Below are 18,277 nucleotides of genomic sequence, written 5' to 3' on the forward strand. Positions count from 1 at the left end.
AGACGTAGCATCAGAATTGTAAGAAATACTTCATTTATACTTAGTTGGATAAAACTGTATAGTTCAGTCTGTCGTACACACCAATTTTGGAAGCTCTGTGAATGGGATTAAAGGTGCAAGGTTTGAAAATCATTCTTTTCCTATTTACCGTGTGGTAGCGAAGCCCTTTTGCAGAATGCATTCTGGAAGCTCCAGACCTTGTTAGGATCATATTCAACGGAAGCACAGAAGTTCACATTTTTCCACTGCACAGGCTAATTTTCTTCCAGCACTCAAATGTGGATTAATTCAATAAAACCCTCTCAGAGCATTTTATACAGCATTATGTGTCATTATCTCCAGAGTGATACAGCTTGAATTGTTTACACCTAGTCAAAATATTGACACAGACCTGTTTGTTTATGTTGCATTTTAAGCATTTACCCTGACTGTAATGAACTTTTCCTTATGAAGCAGTTTGATCACTAGTCGCATCACGTTTACCTTCAGGGTACTCAGAAGCCACAGCATCAGTTCAAAGAGCACACTGAGGAGGAGGAAAATTTAAGTCACTATGTTCCTCTGTGATCAAGGTAAGAACTTTCAACACCTCTTGATTAAATTACTTATTCCTTATAAACATATGGACACTGCAGCAAAAATACTGGGGAAAAAAAAATCAAGTTTATTATAATAATTTCTGAAAAATCTTCTCTTTGTTTGTGACATGTACCTTCACTCTGCTCAGAGGATAGAAGCAATGGTATTAATGTGAGAAGGACTACCAATATAATTTCTGTAAAAGGAAACTTCCTGCTAGTTAAGGGACTTGGTTGTAACTCTCACTGTAGGCAGTTGGAATTTTGTAGCTGTTTCTACTTATTTATCCTGTAAAGGAGAATTTTCTCTGCATGTAACACTTCTGGTGACAAAAAATAAATGAGCGAGAAACAGAAAATGAAAATTCCAGCTCTGGTAAAATGTCTTTGCCTTCTTTATATGACTTCTAGAGTCATGGACCGCACTGAGCCACACTAGTCAATATTAAAGGCTGAAACTATTCCTCAGAAATGCTGAAGAATACCTGCCTAATTCACAGGAATGTGTGGGAGATTTATTAGTGTCTCTGTGTTGCCTCAGAGAGCTAAATATCAACTCTCTTCCAGTAATATATCTTCTCCCAAGAGCTGTTCGTGAGTTTTCAGGTATAACTGTGTACAACATTTAATTAATAACATCTTTTCAATCAAATTGCAATGACAAACAAAATATCTTTTCTAAGGCAGACAATAATGTTTCACAAAACAAAAGGTAGTGTCAGGAGTGATTACACAAATGGTGGAGTAGATTGTAATAGAATTAAATCATAACTCCTACGAGCAATATGGGAATGTCTCTCATCTAATGATACTTACATAATCATCATTAATGAGGGGATTTTATAAAGGGCCCCATGATACAATTTGATGTAAAATTTTAAGTGAGTGTTGTGATAAGATATAATTGAGGAATATATTCTGCCATCAGAAATATGTACCAGCCAGAAAGCTACTGTGCCTCTTAAGGTGGATCTTTGGCACTCAACCAAATTTAAACTGGCATAGGGAAAACTCATGGTGATACAAACTTTTAAAAAAATAAACCAAAAAAACCCCCCAACCCCCACTTTCCAACCTGGGGTGTATGAATGCTTCATATTCACTTCTCTCTTACTGGCAGAAAGCAGCAATAATTCCGTTTCAGCTGGTCATTGACTTCAGAGAGGATGTGGTGAAGTGCTGGTATTGCTTGTAATCTGCAACTATTGCTTGCAGGTGCCAAGAGGGTTACTTCCTGCTACTAGCTCAGCCCCACATATGCAGGTTTGGGTGTGCCTGAGAAGGGTAAGCTGATAAACAGGGTCAAATTCATGTTTTTAAACAAAAAAAACATCACCAGGAGATTCCCAGCACATGGGAATGTGATGTGGCCTTCCCCAGTCAAAAAACTCCCCAGGTATGTGTCATTTAAATTCTTTGTTGCTACTTCAGCTGTGCAGTGTAGGGGATGCACTGAATTCTCCTGAGTGGTTTTCTGATTGGGAGCCAAATCTTTTGGCTCTGCTTTGCCTCATACTTGGATTCTGTTTCTTGCTAAATTTGCACATGAGATTTTTTTATCTAACTAGTTTGATTGGAATTGAGCTGTGTTTGGAAGCAAGCCTTACCATGTTCTCTTTAAGATCAAAGTTGCTACAACAGGATCTGGAGCAGTTGTGGCTTTTTTTTCTTGCATGTGCCTCTATCCTGATGGGGAGAAACCACTTTAGGAAAAGGCATAAAGTCACCTAGCCAGCTTACCTCTGTTTGGATGGTATTGTGGTTCCAGCCAGTGGTTTTACAGGGTTGTGTATTAGTATTTACACTGGAGGCAGCAATAGATACACAAACCCTCTGATACTTGGCTGTTGGTTGCCATCTCTGTTCTGTGGTTTCTCTCAAATGACTGGTCATGTCATGCCTAAACCATAACGTATTTACTGATCCCAAAGTGCTTTAGTATTGAACATTTATGTGGTTATATGTGTATATATGTAGATTTACCAGGTACTTCAGTGAAGAGAAGCTGAGAGGTTCTGCAGCAGATCACGCCACACTCAAACACAAAGCAGAGACCAGGAGCTTATTATGAAATTAAACCAGAGCTGAAAAATAATGTAGTTGATCAATTGCTGTTTGATTAACTCTAAATCTACTTTCTCTGTCACAAGAATTGCAAATGTGTTTGTTTTAATCCAGTGCTTCTTTGTACCAGTTTTGACAGATTCCGATTTGGACATTTCACTCTTAGATTTTTTTTTTTCCCCCTACCAGAACTTAATGTAAAATTCTGCTCTGGGTACTAGAATGTGTGGGCTTTGCTATTGTTGTCCCCCTAGACTCAAAGTGGGCATTTCTCTACTCAATGTCTATGAAGTTAGAATAAGAGAATGAACAAAATATGTTCAGGTAAGCACTAATTTTAAGAGTAAATTCTTTCCTGTTAAGGGTTAAGGAAAACTGAATATGTATTTTAAGAGTGCATTTGCAGCTGTAGAGGTGATTTTTCAGCCTGAGCACAGATTTGGCAATTTACTCACATTTGTATTAAATCCTCAGCTAATTAGTTCCCTCTTTAGGCACACATTTATTCTGTGAGTTTTAGGGTAGAAGACAGATTTGAGAACTAGCTAACTGCTGCATGAAGTCAGCCTGATGAGGAGGTTTGCATACAAAAGTAGTATTTGTTAGAAACTACCCCAGAAACACCAACAGCACTTTCTCAAAATCAGAAGCACATATGTCTTTTGTGGTCCTGGGCAATGTGATTTTGCCATATTTTTCTTTTTTTTTCCTACTGACACAGCATAGCAAGTCTTTGGAAAGAATTTGGGCTGCTGAGACAAAATGCTACTTGACTGCTGCTTTGGCTCTTGTCTTATGTGTGAGCTACCACTGCCCACGAGCGCGGTGGTGGGAGGAGGTAGGTGCTGTGGATGTGATGTGCTGAGTATAGCTCTAATGGGACATGCTGTGGTGGTTAGTATGCTGGGGTGTCTGGAGGAGGCCCTCATAAAGCTGTCAGCAGCCATATGGCAGCAATCTCATGTTGTTTCTTCTTAATGAGTGAAACAGTAGGGCAATAGGCTCAATTCCTCCCCCTCTCCCCATCCTACACCAAAATAGGGGAAAAAGTTTTTGGAAGGTGTCTTCTGCTGGTGCCTTGGAAATGTCAGAAATGCCAGGAATGATCTGCTTTTCTTAGTGTGTGGGATGTTTAAGGATGAGTTTCCCAGGACTAGGTGGAAGAGGATCTAGACTGGATGGAAAGGAAGGAAGTAATTAAATGCATAACAAAGCAATCCTTACCTCAATGGGATAATTAGTGCTGTCACCATGTATTACTAATTTGTTTTTTGGATTTGAAGTATTTTAATTCTACTTAAAAGAAAAAAAAAGTGATTGTTTCTTTCTTTATGGTTTATTCTTTGCTTTTCTTGATTCTTTTGCTGATCACTCAGGCCTTCCCATCACTGCAGTCTTACAACTTGAGTGGAGACTGTGCAGATAATATGAAAACTAAGCATGCTTTCGTGCCTATAGTAAAAGGAAAAAGGAATTTTTTTAAAAAATTTTTTACTAGTCATAGCTAGAATGTGTAGTCTGGACCTTGATGTCTAAAACTTCTTTTTATTAAAGGAAGCCAGACTAAATCAGTTACAGAACTTACAGGTGTAGCGCGCTCCTTTTTTTTCAATGACCCTTCACTTAAGTATTTACTCTGTCAGAGGGAGCAGTGGAACTCTATCTCTGCCCTTTCAAATAATAAGTCCAGACTACCCTTAAGCATCGTCCATTCCGTGTCCTTTCTGCCCAGAGTTCTCGGAACTGCCTCAGCAGTGTCTGAAAATGCATTTGGTAGACCGAGAACATGGCTGTATTTGAAGCCAAGTCAATACCATTACAGAAGGGAGGGTTAGTGAGCCTGTAATTGATAGCAGTCTGACATCAATCCTTAACAAAGCTTCAGGCATCGCGGGAAAGTATTTAGGACATGGAGGATGGTATAAATTGCAAACGTTGGCTGCAGTTCTTTATACCTGCAAAGTTCAGAGGAATTAAGCTGAAGGTTTTCATTGTCTAAGTATTGCTCGGCGTGAAAGTTCAAAGCTATATCTCTTACTGAATTAAAGCATTATTGTAAGCTACGTGGGATTATGGTGTGCATATATATATCCTCTACAACTGAGGAAAAAAGAAATTATTACTGATGACCTTTTCACCTCTGAGTAGCCATCTCATTCTGTGTCACTTGGCAATGTTTGAGATATTATTTACAGAGCAAGCTTGTCTAGTGTGAGCAATACTATTTCAAGTGAAAATAATGTATGCCATCTATTTCAGGTGAGCTGATCTGCTACAAGGGTAGCAATGAGAAATGTCAGCCCCACATGTTCAAAAAATTATACCCCAGCTGTGCTAAAATTACGAGTTAAGCTTTAGAAAAATGTGTGGGTTTGAAAATGTATGTTTTTCAGCGATCCAAGGATTTTAGTGCGGAGATTGTATTATTATTGTCGGTAAGGCTCCAGCCTACACTGAGCCGCAGACACCACCAGAAAGGTAGATGCCCAAGTAGCTAAAGTATTCAGAATGAGGGGATAGACCAGACGAACAGGCTGATGTGAGGTGTGAGCCTTTCCCTGTGTGTCTGCAGTACGGGCTGCAGAGAGTCCTGGGCTTTAGAGCCAGGCGGAGCTTGGGGGTCCATGATCCCAGCTGCCCTCCAAGGAAGGTAGCATTTGAGCATCTTCAGGAGGGGCTGTGGTCCAGTTGCTGATCTGAAAAATTAATGCTTCTGGTATACGCCAAGCTCAGCGTGCCACGACCGAATGTGCATCTGAGCCTTCATTGCAAGTAATGGGCTAGAGACACCTAACTCCCTTTATGGGATTTGGAGAGGTTGTGGGAGGCAGCTGATGCTGGGGAATGGTCTGTGTTTGGAAAGGAGTGAAACATCGTGCTTGTGCTGACCTACTTTCCTTTCACAGTGTTTTTGCTCTAAATTTATGCCAAAAGGTGACCAACTGTTGGGCCTTAGCGTAAGCAGAAAAAAAAAGAATCCCCTAAGGGAAGGCCCTCCCCCCAAACCCTCAGAAAATAAGAGAGACCCTAGGGAAAAACACAGTAAATATTTGTCACTGACCAGCCAAATACAGAAGTGTACACATTTTGCAGTTTTAGTTCATAATGGCAATGCCATAGTACATAGCAGTGCCAAATCCATACTACTAGCTTTAATGTGGAAAAACTAGTTTTCTAGCTCCACACCAGTAAGTCATGATGTAGTCTGACTGTGCACCATGGCATATCATAAAACTGCATACAGAAACACTTTCAACTCAGAAAATCCATCCTATCCAAAGAGAGTCTTTCAACAAGGGTAATCAGAGTGAAGTAAATTGATCAAAAAAATGTTAACTTTAAGAAGTCATCATGTGTGATTGGCTTGTGTGATTATTACATCTTAATTTAAATTAGCTGAATGATTTGTGAGAGCTTAAAAATAAGAACAGGGTTGGGAGCTTGAATGAAGATAGTTCAGAGGCAGACAAAAGAATTGCAGAGTAGCGTAGTATAAAAGATCCTGGTTAATGGAGTTTTCTCTGTATATGGGGTGATGTTCGGTAATCAAAGATATCATTATGTCAAAGCTTGCAAATGGAAGGGATAGAACCAGAAGGAAAATAAAGCATTTTGCCAAAGTCATCAGGAACTCCAGAATGAGATTTCTGCATTTTATTTTATGACATGAGAGTACTGCCTGTAGCAAAAATAACTGGTTTATTAAACTCAGGCTAGCACCAGACACGAAGAAGAGGTTCACAAACTGGAAAGCCATTATCAAATATATAATGGGACATCTCTGAATGTTTCTAGGTTACATTCTTTTGGTTTTCTTCATGAGAGAAAAGTGGAGCTGAAATCAAGCAAATCAAACTAATATTACTTAATGTTGGCAATATGATGTCATTGGACTGTTTAAGTTACAAGAGGAGTGTGTAAGAAAAATACGAGTGGAACAGCCAGGTAATATAAACATAGGCAATGATGCTTTTAGCAAAGACAAATGAATTCATGAAGCTGGTGACACTAAATGTGGAAGTGATTTATAGGAAAGACTCCTAAGCCAGGGAAACAAGAAAAGTAGTTCAAAGGAGTCGGTACATTAAAAGATTATGAGATATATTTTTGTAATTTTTAGGATGTAGGCACTCTATGTTTGAAGCTGCTTCAGTCTTCTATGCTGTGGTTTTATTTAAAAATAAAACCTGACAACACTTGGTGGCTGGGTTGTGACAAGTGACCACTGACCCTGGCCACTGGGAGAAGGTCCAAGAGCAGAAGTGTGAGTTTTAGAATTGGGTTGTCCCCGCACTGGGAAGGATGTGCTGGAGCTGGGCATGGCCCATGGATGCCCTCTGCTCCTCCATGGCTGCACTGTGCATGGTGGGAGCAGAAGCCTGGAGCAATATAGAATCATAGAATAACCAGGTTGGAAGAGACCCACTGGATCATCGAGTCCAACCATTCCTATCAAACACTAAACCATGCCCCTTAGCACCTCGTCCACCCATGCCTTAAACACCTCCAGGGAAGGTGACTCAACCACCTCCCTGGGCAGCCTGTTCCAGTGCCCAATGACCCTTTCTGTAAAGAATTTTTTCCTAACGTCTAGCCTAAACCTCCCCTGGCAGAGCTTGAGGCCATTCCCTCTTGTCCTGTCCCCTGTCACTTGGGAGAAGAGGCCAGCACCCTCCTCTCTACAACCTCCTTTCTGGTAGTTGTAGAGAGCAATGAGGTCACCCCTCAGCCTTCTCTTCTCCAGGCTAAACACCCCCAGCTCTCTCAGCCGCTCCTCATAAGGCCTGTTCTCCAGCCCTTTCACCAGCTTTGTTGCCCTTCTCTGGACTCGTTCCAGAGCCTCAACATCCTTCTTGTGGTGAGGGGCCCAGAACTGAACACAGTATTCAAGGAGTGGTCTCACCAGTGCCGAGTACAGAGGGAGAATAACCTCCCTGGACCTGCTGGTCACACCGTTTCTGATACAAGCCAAGATGCCATTGGCCTTCTTGGCCACCTGGGCACACTGCTGGCTCACGTTCAGTCGGTTGTCAACCAACACCCCCAGGTCCCTCTCCTCCAGGCAGCTTTCTAGACAGACATCTCCTAGTCTGTAGCACTGCACAGGGTTGTTGTGCCCCAAGTGCAGGACCCGGCACTTGGCCTTGTTAAACCTCATGCCATTGGTCTCTGCCCAGCGGTCCAGCCTGTTCAGATCCCTTTGCAGAGCCTCCCTACCCTCCAGCAGATCGACACTTCCACCCAGCTTAGTGTCGTCTGCAAACTTGCTAAGGGTGCACTCGATGCCTTCATCCAGGTCATTGATAAAGACATTGAACAGGGCTGGAGCCAGCACTGAGCCCTGGGGAACCCCACTTGTCACTGGCCTCCAGCTGGATTTCACACCATTTCCCACCACTCTCTGGGCCCGGCCAGCCAACCAGTTTTCCACCCAGGAGAGTGTGCGCCTGTCCAGCCCAGAGGCTGACAGTTTCTCAAGCAGAATGCTGTGAGAAACTGTGTCAAAGGCTTTACTGAAGTCCAGGAAGATCCATCCACAGCCTTTCCCTCGTCCAGCAGCCGAGTCACTTTGTCGTAGAAGGCGGTCAGGTTAGTTTGGCAAGACCTGCCTTTTGTGAACCCGTGTTGACTGGGCCTGATCACCCGGTTCTCTTGCATGTGCTTCATGATAGCACTCAAGATCACCTGCTCAATGTTACTGTGTTTTAATTTATATGTGTTGGCAGAATTATACATAGAAGATAAGGGGGAAAAACTCCATTGGAGGAGTCTGAGGTTTAGTTGACTGGGATAAGTGTAGTGAGAGTGGGGCTGGTGCTGGGGATGGGAAAGCCGAGCAGGCAGCCAGCAGCACAGCATTTCCTAGCTGCCTGGCTGGAGTTGTAAAGGCAAGATTTATTGTTGATGTAAAGGGCTGTAAAATAGAGCTGGACTGGGATTCCAAGTCTCTATGTTGCTCATTTCTTGAGCAGTCAACTTGCTGAGAAAACCAATGACTCTATTGGCAGCTTAAAAGTGATTACCAGAGGCTTGAAGCTTTGTAAACCTCCAAATTAAGTTCTGCTTGCAGTTCTACTCTCCATATCCCCACATTCATCCTTGGCAGAAAATTTCTGAAGTATTTTGTGGGATGTGTGAGACTTCGGTTCTTCCCAAGTTGTTCTCAGATGTTAGATATTTAATGAAACTGTACCTTAAAATGAGTGCTGAGGTCCCTAGATGATTAGCGAAGAATGGTAGATACCTTGCAGGGTCTCTACAGGGAATCCTGGGTGTTTAAATTGAGGCACAGCTGTGAGCTGAGCAGTAGTCTCTGGACAGAGCTGTGCAGAGTGGAAACTCTTTTGAGCAAGGTCGGTTCTCAGCTGCACATCTTGGGCCCACTCAGGTGATAAATGGTAATAATAAAATAGTCATGTAGGATCTAATAATGTAATATATCATATATTCTTAAACTCTGAGTTTGGAAGTATACAAAATATTTTCTAGGCGAACTTTCACAGGGAGTTACAATATATCTCTTTCTGCAGAATTTCTGTATAACCTAACCATTTTACTTATTTAAATTGTAAGGCAATTAGAAAGCTCTTGATATGGCATTGTCTTAGATTTCATAAAGGAAATTGTTAGTATGGCAGTAAAGGCTTTGCTGCAGCAGAGCATGCTTTGTAGTGATAGAAGCAGATGGTTTACAAAGTTACTGAATAAGAACTGATTATTGATTTGCTATCGTCTAACAACATCAGTGTCGAGTGATAATGTACTGTACTGCTTGTTACAGAGCAAATAGCTATTTTTATATTACTTGCTTTCTTGCAGATTGGCTACTAGCAGGGAAAGTAAAATATATGACTCTAATATCTTGAAGCAGTAAACAAATTGCATAGGGGGAACATCAGTGAAACACTGCAGAACACTTGCTGATATTTATAATTTCTGCCTCTGTCAAAAAAACTCCAAATCAGAAGTTCACAATTTTCCTAATACCAGATATAGTCAGAACCCTGTTGTTTTTGCTATTTACTTTCAATACCTACAGTTAATTTACCAAAATACTAAATATGTTCTATTTTAGCAGAACTTAAGAGGTCACAGGATTTTTAGCAGCCACTGAGCACAGAGTGAAGTATTAGGTCCAGTACCGTTTCCCTGCATAAATTATTCTCTTGGCTTGAAGAAAAGAAAATTCTGGTAGGTGAAAAATGCAGCTAGAAGCAGGAGTGATATTATAATTCAAGGTGACTGTGTAGCATGTTTAAATAAACATGCAGTAAATATTTTGCCTCTTATATTCTGGTCACTTTTAATAGCTGCTTAGTTCAGGCTGGGGGAAGGGAGATCATTATCTCTTGACAAGGTCATTTTCACTCAGGCTGTTGTTCTTCTAAGAAAACAGACTTTTTGCAAGTCAGTGACATGCACCTGCTGTGAGCTATGCACCCAAACTGCAGCAGGCGTGGGAACGCTAATACGTTTTTCACTATCAGTTTAATTCAGTTTTTGATCATTGCCTCTTTTGCAGGTTAGTCCTTCAAACTTGCTGGATGCTGATCCAGCCTGTGAGCTGACGTGTTGTACGGTGTTATCCCAATGCATGTTCCTGGGGGCTGCGGTGTGGGCCAGGGAGCGAGCAGCGAGGTTTGGCAGGTGACAGTGGCTTAGTAGCCAGAGACCTGGGTCTATCAGTACTTCTGCTTGACTTTCTCCTCTGCCTCCTGAAAGGCATCCACAGATGTGGCTCCTAGGTCCCAGAGGTAAATGGCTCATTCTGCCTGGCACAGGCATTGAAAGGGTTAATGCAGTATTGAGTAAATAGTGGGGAGAAAAGAAAAAAAATAATTGTTTTTTGCAAAAGAAGAAAGGATCTGTCTTCTCCTGATGCTAATCTAGGATGAGGACCTGGGTCTTTTGATCTTGCTGTATGATTTTTTCTTTGGCTTTTAAAGGTGGTGGCTGTATTTACAGCTAGCTAAGGAAGGCACAGTAATGTATCCTCTACTCACATGCCAAAGTGAATGCATACAAGTTATTAAGACATAATATAATTACTGATTGGGTAATAACATGGCAAGGCAAATAAAAGATTCGGTGACAGATTTAAACAGCAGTGGATTAAAGTACAGGAGGATTGGGGATTAAGAAAAAGGACTTCATCTGGTCAAGGTAGATAGTGGCCATTAAACTGTCCTCTGGGAGATTTGCTGAGCCTTCAATAATAGCAGCATGTTTGTGTGTGTATGTATACCTTGTTTTTCTTTATCAAAGGCAGGCTAAAACAATTCCTAAATTGTGCCTTCCTTGTCCCCTGCCTCACTGCCCCCCCACTGCTCCCCCCACCATTGGCTTCCTTGATTCTGTTTATGAGCTTATAAGTGGGAAATGAATTTAATTGACTGCTTATGCTATATTTAAAATGGTGCCATGCCTAAATCCAATTATACAGGGGAAGATGATGAATGCCACCTCATCGGTAAAAGAGCATTGCCATCAGCAATGTCCATCCTATTTTCCTTTCTTTGCATTTCCTACAATGACTGCAGCATATGCAGGTGAGGGGAAAACTATTCCATAATAAATACTGTAAAAATGCTTTATGCATAAACCCATCTGTCCTATTGTTGTAAATATGGAGTGCTCAAGTTTATAGACGATCTGGTTGTGCTAATTAAAATGCTGCATCAAAACCTTCCCTACTACTGGCATCACACTGATAAATCCCAGTGCAATTCTTTAAAAAAAAAGTGTTGATTCATTTCTTAAGTGCGTCTTTTTTGAGACATGCCATTTTTTGAAAGTGCACTGGGATTTCTTTTGAAGCACATCTTGACTTTTAATAAATATATCAAAAGTGCTTTAAAATATATCATAGTTAATTTCACTCTCCCACAAACCCATCACTTTTTGTTACCCTTTAACTAACACATCTTTTTCCGGAACAGAAAGGAAATAGTTCAGATCTCTTGATGGTATGTTTTTCTTCCAATTTTCCTGGCTGTCAATATTTAGGGAAAAAAATTACTCAGAAAAAAGTCTCGTGATATATCAATGTTAAAGGAAGGAAGGACAGAAATGTGCTCCCTCGTGACACCTGGACTAGCTGGAATGCAATGTACCTGAAGATACCAGGCAATACTGGAGCAGCTTACAGTCTACTGTGGCAATTCAGGAATCTAATTTCATATGGTTGGCTAATTCCTGTGATGGAGAGGTCCAGGACTAAAAGCCAGCTCTGACGGTCTTTGGGAGCTATCCTGGGGTTTTGTTCGTCTATCAGCCTCTTGCATTTCTGCTGTTGCCTGTGGGCTTCTCAGTACTGTGTATGGAAGAAGATAAATACCTGCAGTTCCAGCTCAGGTGCTTGGACCTTTAATAACATTCATTTAATGGCGGGCAAGTATGATATGATTTGTAAAAATCATCCTGTTGCTTAATCCTCTTTAGTGCCGAAGGGTTATTAGGTAGGGATTGCAAACAAGATGAGAAATTGAAACATTTATGTTCTATGGACTGAATGGGAGAATCTTCGAGTGGCTTAAAAATTCTTGATTTGTTTTTAACCTGTGGTAAATTTTAGATTATCAAAATAAGTATCATTAAAAATTTAAGATGACCTGTAGCTGAGCAATCCTTTTCCTTAGACCTTGAGAAAAATCACTGGCACATCGTGGCACAAGCTGACTGCTGCCCCTTGACGCAATATCAAGCTGGATGCACAGAATTGTACTGAGGTTTAAGAAATAATCTTAGGAAGTTTCTTTTCCTGTATGCACACCTAAGACATCTCTCCAAGGCACATCTGTGAGTTTTCCCACTTCCTGCCCTCTGGAAGCTTCGTTATCTGTTACGGAGTATGAAAGACAAGGAGAAAAAAACCCCTTTATTCCACAGAAAGGAATGAGGTAATGAGTTAAGAGCTGTTATTTTCTTTAGTGCTCAGGCTGAATAGCTGAAAGGTTTCTGAGCTGCCAGCCTCTGCCTCTGTTGCAAGCAGCATTTGCAGCTGGATATGAACTGTGATAGACAGCTGATAGGTATTTCAGGAAAGAGCTGCCTCTGCATAGAGCTTTTCCAGATTCAGTCTCTGGGAGCCCAGTTCCAGTGTATGGGAGCATGTGTGTGAGATGGGAAGGACAAACGTCAGTGAGATTTCTTCCAGAAAGCTGTATGCGCACATGAATTTTTACTAACCAGTTTGGGAAAAGCTCTGCCTGTGGCTATGTAGCTTGTGATCCACAGTGAGAAAGCAGCTTTATCAGGAGTTGAGGCGCACAGTGCCTGGCAGTATTCCAGTGTCATCTCATTGATGAGATAGTGGTTCCCACATATGAAGCAGACAGCAACTTTTATGATAGGGAGCTTTAAAAGTTATTCCATTACCCTGTAGTTTACAAGTATGATATTCTATAATATGCAGCATGCTGCAGTTGTGGTGACAGTAACACACTCTTTCTTCAACTTACAGATAAGATCTGTCAGGAACTGAGATTAGCAGATCTCAGACATGCTTCTGAAATATCCAAGGATTACCAAAGTTGCTTGATATATGAGGAAGTCAGATTAAATTGTGGGATAGCTGGACTAATTACCTGGTGATGACAGCCTGAGGCCGGCTAAAGCCTGATCTGATCAGCATTCAGCGTCGGTGCTGCAAATAAGGAAGAACAGAAACTAACAGAGCAACAGAAAGATGAAAGGGTTGTGCTTCCTCCCTGTCCTTCAAACTCTCCTCCCTACTGAACCCCGTCCGCAGTGCTTGCAGCCTGTTCAGGTGATGGCTTAGCGATGAGGTGTGTTGCTCTGCTATTGGTGTGGGGGTCAGGGATCCTGTGGAGCACGAGGATGGATGCCCACTGTGCCAGAAGCATGTATCCAGCATGCTCTGAGGTCGGTCCTCTCCTTTGGGGGTTAAGGAGAGTACAAGGGATGGTGGGACACCTTCCAGGCTAGCATCACAGTTGGGAGCGGCCAGCCAGCAAGGTTCCAGCGCGCTTCGTTAAAGACATTGGAAGAAATTGAAGAAGCCAATTACTAGATGCAGGTCACCGAAGCAGTGTTGGAGCAATGGGGCTCCAGTCTTCCTGGAGGAGGATTTGCCAAGGAACGCAAGTGCTTTCTGTCCTATATGTGAAGGTGAAAAAAGGCGGTGTCTTTTTTTGATCCGCAAAATCCTTTTTTCTCCATTAGCTTTTAATTTGAATGACTGCAGCTTTGACTTGCTGGTAGCAAACAGAGGCCCGTGCTTTGTGCAGGATGATTATTTATTTATTTTAGGAACAAAATCAAGGCTGTCTGATTTGGATCTAATTTCACATTTATTTTTCATACTTTGTTTGCTTAGTGGCTCTGCAATAAGGCAGTGATTAGTTAAATCAGTTATACATAAATTCAAAGACTTGTTCTTCATTTTAGACGTTCAGACTTAATTGGATTTAAATCAGATTAAAAAGTGACTTCTGAGGGAAAAATACCCCCAAGCATGAAAAGATGGTTACTTTTTTTAACTTATAATGTAAATGGCAATAGAGATTTCTATCTTCATAGCATTTATTCCCTGTAACATCTTACAATTCTATTTAACTTTTAAAGAAAATACTTACATGTTAAAATGTTAGCCAGACAGAGTAGGAGGAAGCCACTAACTTATCTTACTCAGAATAACCTGTTTTCTAGTCCAGAGTATTTGCTTCAGATTGTAACGGATTTTTCAACTTAAGCATCATGAAAGGAGGTCATTCTATGATTTCATTAAACATATTAATTGCTGTGAAAATCATATAATGCAAGCTGTATTAAAACCATGGAAGAGACTTTGTTTCTATCCCAGGAGATGCCGTGGTAGATCCAGATAGTTCCTCCACTGGGGTTAAAGGGACCATCAGAGATTTACTGACAGGGCTTAGACCACATACATTAATATGCATTAGTGAGTAATGAAAAGCAGGAGTGGAAGAGTTTGGACAAAGAAAGAATAGTTTTCAGCGCTATGTAGAAGTCTGGGGTCTCCAGAAACAGCACCTATGAACCTAGCAGAGAAAGATCCTTGCAAAGGAAAAGAGCATGATTCAGTCCTGACTGTCAGACACAGATTATGCTGTGGGGCAATAGCATTTTGCTACCTGGCCTTTTGCCTAGTTTACTAAATTCAAGCATTTTTAGATAGGCACTCGGACAAACAGGCCAGCTGCAGGATCAGCTGTCTGTGGCTTTCCAGGCTACTCATGATACAGAAGATTGAGGACTTTATGCAAAATCAGACACTTAGCCATATGGGAGGCAGGATGAATGTATAGATTTTGGAGGACAGAGCAGAGATTTGTATTCAGATAATTCCCCATCTGGAATGATACAAGGCTGGGGAATGCAAGCTATCTCTCCCTAAAGGTGTGTTCTCCAGGGAGCTTGACAGAGAGTACTGCTACAAGGATAAGAAAAGACAGAAGAAATAACAACCACTGACTCCAAACGCCTATGCTTATACTTCCCATCAATTATTTAGAGAAAAAAAAGATTTACATGAAAATTAATCATTAAATTTTGAATCGCCTCTTTACATCAATAATGAAATAGCTGTGCCAAATATAAACAGATAAAGAGAATAGGATAAGAAATCATCCTTAATGCACAAAAGGAGAAGTAATATTTTAATGAAACTATAAAGCTCCTTACTGCTTAACAATGGAGGGTTACTGTCAATGACCTAGAATATAGAGCACTTTATAGACTGAACAGGAAGCCTGTTGTTTGATCTATCATACTTGATGTTGGCATATTAAACATTATGGGCTGGATTCTGCTATATTCCCTAAACTAGTAATTTTTGGTACCAAAATAGTTGTCATACAGTCAGACGGGTCATCCAGAAGTATCACGGTAGACACTAAATTTCGATATTTTCACTTTTTAAATTGGTTAAACCAATTTTGTCAAGTATGTTTCTTGACAAAAGAGGATGAGTCTGAGTCAGTTGCTGTGTATCATTAATCTAAAAAGGCTGGGGGACAGGCTTGGTATACTTGATGTCTCAGCTGAAACACATTAACCTAAAACTTTAACTTCTTTCACCCTTGCCCTCAAGTAGATTTCTAATGCTTCTATCTAGAAGAAAAAATATGTTGAAAGCATGGAGAATATACCACCTCTATACAATCTGGAAGTAAATTAAATGATCCCATTATTTATTTAAGTAACATGATGTTGGTGTCATATTTAGGATTTCTGAATGCTTGGTGTTGAGAAAACTGTATAAGTCAGATACGGCATTGACCTAGAAAGCACTGAGACCCTGCAGTATATTTGGTAAGTACAAATGCTTTTCTAAATTCAATTACTTTTAGCTTGCTGGTGGATCTTTTCAAAGCCTTGTGTGTGATAGAATCACCTCCAAAGGCATACTGTGTCCTACATCTGTGAATAAAAAGCACTAAAAGACGGTAAGCATCACCATGACAAAATAGCTTACATAATATGCAAAGTTATGCACTATTCCCTGATTTGCTCCAACTCCTTTCCTTAATGTTTATTTCATTTTGATACAGGTTTGTCTTGCCATTTCCCTTCTGTGTTTCACCAGATTGGTACCTGTAGTGAATTAGAGGGAAGACAAGCATGAAGTCAGTTCCATTTGTTGTAATTCTACATCTTTTAAAGGGGGAAGACGTTTATGTAATTTGCTTTGCAACCTATGAGCTCATGAGGTTCATTAATTTCTCGGGAAGTAAATAAGTTCTGCCGTTTTGTTCTTGAATTTATCACTTTTGGTCTGTTTCTATTTCAGCTGGTAATTCAGCCTCTGCCTCTTGCTTGAGTGAACTCTGTGAGAGACCACATCTGGCTTTTTTCAGCTTGAGGCATAATTGTGCAGAAAATAGAGGTATTTTTTGCCTACTTGCTCTTGTAATTGGCACCACATGGATTCAGGAGCATAGGTAGCACACAGGTGTGGGTTGTATTTAGGGGCACCTCACTGAGCATTGCTCTGGCACCTCTTCTGCTGATACCAGGGTGAGCTTCTTGGGCAAGGGCCTTGGCATCTGCTGCCAAGTGGCACGGAGAGAAGGATGTGGCCTGCTTGTCTGCTGTCTTCTTGCAGAAGGAAAACAGAATTAGGTGAAGAAGTTTCATTAATGAGAACAGAAGTTCTCTTGAGGCCACTTTATTAGCAGCTTTGCGGGGTGTGGGATGTGGAAATGCTAGATTTGGATGATAATCAGCCTGTGTTTTTATCTCTACTTTAAATAGTAGAATGGAAAATTATCTTATCTCCATAAAGTGCTATTTTTCATTTAGGAAATTACTTTACCACCCAAACCAGAAGCACACAAAGACTTGTGGTTGGAAGGCATGTAGTTATTTATCTCGGTCAAAATGTCTCGGTTAAAAAGCTATCAGTAGGAGATAATAATAATAAATACATATGGCATTTGGCTAGATGAATACAAGATTACACTAAATAGAACACATTTCTGAAAAGAATAATTGTAACTAATTAGAAATCTCCAGTTATGCTTAGAGGTGTGAGAAAGTGAAATCAAATTTAATTATGCAAGGTCCCAGTTGTGCCAAAGGTGTTATAAAGAATATCTTTACGGAGACATTCAGTAGAAGAAATTGGCTGGTGCTGTTATTAGCATGCTCAGTTGCACGTTTTCTGTATATTAGTTTAAAGCTTAATGATGGTATTTGTAGGACTAATTGCCAAGAATCTGTGCAGCAGTCATTGGGATAGTCACCCAAAAGGCAACAGTAAGTTATTGATAACTCCAAAGTAGCTTTGACTAAATTCTTTATATTAAGGATATGTACAAATGGATACTTAGAAGTGGATAAATCTGTGGTGATGCCTACAGTTTTCTTGGAAGCATATACTGTGAGAGTTCGAGAGTTCCTTCATTCCTGCATGCTAGCAGAGGACTGCTGGGCAGCATCAGGATTCATTACAGTGAGTTCAGCGCTATGCTGGGAGATGCACTGCAGTGGGTTATCTCGGGTGATAGGAACGGTCCAAAGCCTGGAAGCAGGGAAACATGGGTGGGCAGGAAGGCAAGAGTAAATAGCTATACGTGTTCCCTAGCCAATTGTCTAGGAATGCTGAGAGGGAAAGCTAAGTCCTCATAGCAACCCAGGATAACAATCTTTCTACACGGCAAGAATATCATTCATCTTGTGCCTGAAGGAAAAGGATTTGGGCTGGGAAACCAAAGGCTTTTCCTTTGGCACTCAGTATATCCTGATTGGGGAGGTTGTGATCTCCCATTGTGAAAGCGGCTTTTAGGTACTAGTGCAGTTGTGGAGGAGAACTGATCATGAAAAATGTGCAGTTGTGGAGGAGTACTGATCATGAGAAATATGCAGTGATATTAGAGGGATGTGGGAAGAAGATTCGATGAAAATAAACCCTGTTATTTTGGGGATTGGCACAAAAGTCAGGTATGATTTCTGAGTTGGGCTGTGCTGCCCAAACCATTTTCCCATGCTTTCCTGGGAGCTCAGCCACATGTAATGAATTCTGCTGCAGCCTCTCTGGTGGTGATGCTAACAACATGGATGAATGAAGCTTTCAAATACATGCAGGTCTTCCCACTGATATCATCAGGCCCTGGGAGGGAAAGCCTTTTCTTCTCAGTTATAAGAGCCTT

Source organism: Phaenicophaeus curvirostris, chromosome 5 (genome assembly GCF_032191515.1).
Source record: "Phaenicophaeus curvirostris isolate KB17595 chromosome 5, BPBGC_Pcur_1.0, whole genome shotgun sequence".
NCBI classification, from domain to species: Eukaryota; Metazoa; Chordata; class Aves; order Cuculiformes; family Cuculidae; genus Phaenicophaeus; species Phaenicophaeus curvirostris.